The sequence below is a fragment of the Cryptomeria japonica genome, chromosome 10, assembly GCF_030272615.1.
Source record: "Cryptomeria japonica chromosome 10, Sugi_1.0, whole genome shotgun sequence".
Classification (NCBI taxonomy): domain Eukaryota; kingdom Viridiplantae; phylum Streptophyta; class Pinopsida; order Cupressales; family Cupressaceae; genus Cryptomeria; species Cryptomeria japonica.
This window is the reverse complement of record NC_081414.1, coordinates 886,105,505-886,111,132: the sequence shown is the minus strand read 5'-3', so window position 1 is coordinate 886,111,132 and position 5,628 is coordinate 886,105,505.

The following is a 5,628-nucleotide window of genomic DNA, read 5'->3' as shown; positions in this document are numbered from 1 at the left end:
TCACATCAATTCACTTGGATTGTGCTTCCTCTTGGAAAATCTTGACCACTCATCATCATTTGATCTTAGCCGTTGGTTTCTTTCTGAATTTTCTATAAATTTAGGCTCATCTCTCATCTAAAAGAGAGGCTGGAGAATATATTGTTCTTATACTATTTTTTCTCTAGACTCATTGAATATTGCATATTAATTATTTCATATCGATTAAATCATTTAGTTTAATATTGCAAAAATATTGTTAGATTAATATTGCATCCATCTAGCATTCATCATGTTCATATAGATAAAATCCTTTGTCTTGATGTTGTCTAGTCACTGGTATTGCTAATAATCTGAGAGCAATCTTATACTCGCATCTTTTAGAAGGCAATGGGTCGATTTGTTATGGTTTATTTATTCATTTATTATATCTGATTAACCATGCATGTAATGACTTAATTGAAGTGTTGTGTCTTGCAGATACAGATTCTCATACCACTTTTCACACACACATTTCTGGCGATTGATTTGCCATGTGACATTTGATGATTTTAGGAATTAATTGTGTGCTCAAGATTGATTTAATTGCCTTTGGTTAGGACCTTGGTGATGTTGTCGAGATTAGGGGCCTATGGTTTAGATGACCATTTTTAGGGTATTACATTTGCCCCTCTTTGAATTAATGTGGGAGCAGCGCGTTGGTTCAAAGAATAGTTGATGTCTAGGAGATGTCAGTTCTGAACTTGATTGAACTACATAAAAAAGCGAGGTGTTTAGTTTGATTCGAAGCAACAAAGCTGAATAAAGTCTGATTAATGTGATACCATTCCGGAACTTGATTGAACTTGGGAATGATAGAAAACAAAAGATACCGAACTTGAACTTGATTGATCAAGAAGTGGATCTTACTGATCTAGAACTTTATTGAACTTAGATACAATGAGTGATGATAAAAATCGATCTTGAACTTGATTGATCAAGATACGATGAAGATAAACTATTTAGCTTGATCAAGAAACGAATAAAACATAACACATGTTTAGATTTACCATGATCGAAGATACTCTTTAAACCCTTGATTGAGTTTAAACGAAAAATTAGCTTGATGAAAAGCAATGGAATTGATTAACGTAAAGAGATTGATTCAGATAAAAGACAAATATCAGCTTGATATGAAGCGATGAAACTGATATGCCCCTAGAGATTGATTTGGATGAGATGATCGAGAAATCTCAACTTGATATAAAGCGATGAAGTTGAGATGCCCCTAGCGATGAGGTCTTATTTGATTTTCTTTAGTTGAAAAGATTTTTGCTCGACTTTCGATGAAGATTTAAAAAAAAATTTGACATTGAAGAATGTGAGGTCATAAGGTCATGAGTATGCCCCCTCAGGAGCGAAATCGAAAAATAGCAAGGGTTCATAATGATTATAGGCAATTTTGAGCGATGATAAGTTGTTTTGAGCACAAATGATTCAGAGGAATTTTTGAAATTTTAGCGAGAAATTGAGCGCAAAGTTGATTTGTAGAAATTAAATTGAGATTCAACGTTGATTCACGAGAAATTGAGCGCAATTAGAAAAGAGAACGAGCTTTTGATGAAAAGCATTAAGTGGTCCAAATTTTGAAATTGACTAGCAAAATGATCTTAATTTTCGATTTCAATCCCGAAAATGGACTCAAGACAACCGATTTACAAGCTCGTGATTTGATTTCATCATACTTGTATTGATGGATTATGAGATGTTGTTCTATATGCTTTATTCTATATGTAAGCATTTCTTTTCAGCATGAATGTATGCAATGAGTATTGATGTCTATTTTTCTTTCTTTTCATATGCAAATAAATGATAATGCAAATGAGTAAGGAGAATGAGTAATGCAAAAAAAATTTTTATCTTTCTATGCAATCAGATGAATGCAAATGAATGATAGTGAATGTATGAATCTATATAATATGCTTATGTATGCAGCTAAACATCTCAAAACACAAGTACTCGATCGGAGAAATGATGAAAAGAGACCACTTAGCGAAGAAATGATGACGCTCCAACTCTCATTCAGCAGACAAAGAGGAAGTATTGTTACTATACCGAAATCACTCCAAATTCACAAAATGCAGAATGAAATGCAAGATGAGATGCAAAATGAGATGCAACCTAAACCTAGTCACTAGACTTTGAAAAGCTTAATTGTCATCATTGAGTGTTTTACAATTATAGCAAGTAGAATAGAGTTCATTTCTTTTCATGTGCAATTTTAATTATCTTGTCCGCAATGACCCTTTTTTCGTTCATATCCTTGGACAAATTACGCATGGACCCGGATTGCACAATGAAGAAATTCCCTCAAAATAAACAAAGAAATGATGGGAACCTCCCTGTAGCATTCAAATAAGCGGAGTCGAAGTATGTGAGGTGATTCCACCTTGATGTGAAGGCTCTTATCATAGACACCCAACTAATTTAGATGTTTCCAGATCATTGGGATCATTCCTTCAAGCAGCAAACAAGAAAATATTATGCCCCCAATCCTTGCTCCTCTTAATCAAGATAGACTTCCTTGAGTTACTCAGAGGGATAATAATCGAAAACCAATATAAAAGACAGCACACAAATACAATTTTCATGCATAGCTCAAATAGTTTAGTGATTGTTTTCCGTTATGTTGTTTTGCTTGTTAATTCAGTGATAAAACTCTTTAGTAGTCAGGAGATAGATAACTGACTCGGAGTGGACAACCAGGTTTCACTAATGTAAGGTTGACTTGGTTGACACTGCCTAGGACATATAATGTGCTTTGTGGATTACCTAAGACTAGGACATTGATCGATTTCAAGCCATGAGGGTTCCAACGAACCAGGATGTCACAAAAGTGACTGAAATATGTACAAGCGAAAGAAAATATGAAGGAAAGCAAGAATGCCAACGTTGTGTTGATAGATGGAGCGCTTGAGTACAAGAGGCACCTGTTTACCAAGTTTTCACTTGCTTGGCAGAGATTCTTTTCTTTTCTTTTCTTTTTTTTTTTTTTTTTTTTTTTTTTTTGAATTTCTTCAGGACTTTTTCTGATTTTTAGGATTTCTTCAGGACTTTTTATTTTATTTTTAGGATTTCTTCATGACATTTTTTGATTTTTAGGATTTCTTCAGGACATTTTTTCTGATTTTTAGGATTTCTTCAGGACATTTTCTGATTTTTAGGATTTCTTCAGGACATTTTCTAATTTTTAGGATTTCTTCAGGACATTTTCTGCTGTAAAAGCTGCTGGAACAGAGAATATCTATGTGAAGAATTTTTTCAGATGGATGGTGTTAATCGGTTCACGGAGTTGTTCTCCTTCTGATGTTGAGAGTTGATAGGCACCAGAGCCGAAAGCTGCAGTGATGATATAGGGACCCAGCCAGTTGGGTTCAAACTTCCCTTTGTTATCTCGAAACTGTTGATTTTTAGGATTCTCTCTGAGAACTAAGTCACCAACCTGAAATTCTCGGTGTCAAACTTTCTTGTTATATCCTCTAGACATTCTCTTTTGATACACTCTGAGATGATCAAATGCCACTTGTCGATGCTCATCCAGTAATTCAAGCTCTTGCAATCTAGATATTCTATAGTCTTCATCAGTAACAAGACCTTGCAAGGAAACTCTTAGAGATGGTATTTCTACTTCAATGGGTAATACTACTTCGGACCCATACACCAAAGAAAAAGGTGTAGCCCCAATAGGTGTTCTGATACTTGTTCTATAAGCCCACAGTGCAGGATTGAGCTGCAGATGCCAATCCTTCCCAGATTTGTTCACTGTTCTATGCAAGATAGTCAGTAGGTTTTTGTTAGATGCCTCTGCTTGTCCATTACCTTGAGGGTAATATATTAAGGACCAGTGTTATTTGGTTTTAGCAAATTTTATGGCTTCCTTCTCCATGTCTGGCTAGTAGTATCCAGCCCTTAGTAGTTTTCGCGCTAAATTTAGACCATTTGAATGAGATCCACAAACACCTTCATGGACTTTGGATAATGCGCGTTGGGACTCCTCAGTTTCTAGACATCTAAGCAAAGTATTATCTAAACCTCACCTGAATAAGTCGTTAGCAATGATGACATACCGGGATGCATTTCGGATTAGGTTTCTTTTTTCATTTCGGGAAAGATTGGTAGGGACAACTTGGTCACGTAGGTAAGAGTAAATGTGACTATAACGAGATGAGTCATGTCCAATAATAGAACAGACTACCTGGGACTCGGGAGAATCATAGGCAGGGTAATGTAACTCTTCCACTAGGAATTCAAAGCAAAAATTAGACTCTTGTAGCTGTGGTATAGATGCCAAAGTGGCCATTGCATCTACCGCTCTATTTGTTGTTCTGGGTATCTGCTGAAATGATATGGAGGTGAAATATTTCTTGAGGTCATCCACCATCCTCTTGTAAGGCATCAGTTTCTCATCTTTCATCTGATATAGGTCATTAATTTGGTTGATAATGAGTTGAGAATCTCCATAGATGTGTAATTCCATGATCTTCCACTCGATGGCCAGCTTGATCCCATTTACCAAAGCTTCATACTCTGCAATATTGTTTGTGCAAGGGAAGAGAAGTTTGTAAGATTTTGGAATTGAGTATTTCTAGGGAGTAACAAATAGTATCCTAGCACCAGAGCCATGTTGAGTAAAAGACCCATCAAAGAACATCTTCCATGATTGTTCAGTAAGGTGCATGATTGATTCATCTGGGAATTCTATATGCAGGGGTTGATCATCTTCAAGTGGAGCTTCAGCAAGTTGGTTTGTGATAACCTGTCCTTTGATAGTTGTACGTTCTACATATTCAATGTCAAATTCTGTAAGGACCATGACCCATTTGGCCAGTCTTTCTGTAAGCGTTGCTTTACGGAGAAGGTACTTAAGTGGATCAATCTTGGCTACCAGCTTAATTGAATGTGCCAACATATAGTGCCTTAATTTTTGTGATGCAAAGACTAATGCTAAGCATGCTTTTTCTATTATAGTGTAATTCATTTCATATGACACCAATGTTCAGCTGATGTAATAAATAGCTCGTTCCTTTTTATTGTTATCCTGTTGTGCCAGAAGTGCCCCCAGTGAAGTATCTGTAGCTGATATGTACAGGATCAGTGGCTTCCCTTGATTCGGTGGCATTAATATGGGTGGATTAGAAAGATATTCTTTGATTTGTTGTAAATGTAGTTCACAATCTTTATCCCGGTTGTATTGAATCCCTTTCCTTAATACCTTCGTGAAGGGTTGAGCCTTGTCAGCTAGCTGAGATATAAAATGACTTATGGACTGAAGATGACCTTGTAGACTTCTCATCTGACTGATATTCTTGGGTGGAGGCATGTCCATTATATCTTGGACCTTTTCAGGATCAACCTCAATTCCCTTTTTTGAAATTATGTAACCAAGTAATTTTCCTGATGTGACTCCAAATGCACACTTTTTTGGATTTAAGCGGAGCTTGAATCTTTCCATTCGATCTAATATGAGGCCTAGCTCTTGAATGTGTGTAGATCTCTTCATAGTTTTTACTAGGGTGTCATCCACATAATCTTCCATGTTTTTATGCATCATATCATGGAAAATAGTGGTTACTACTCTTTGGTAAGTTGCTCTTGCGTTCTTTAGACCAA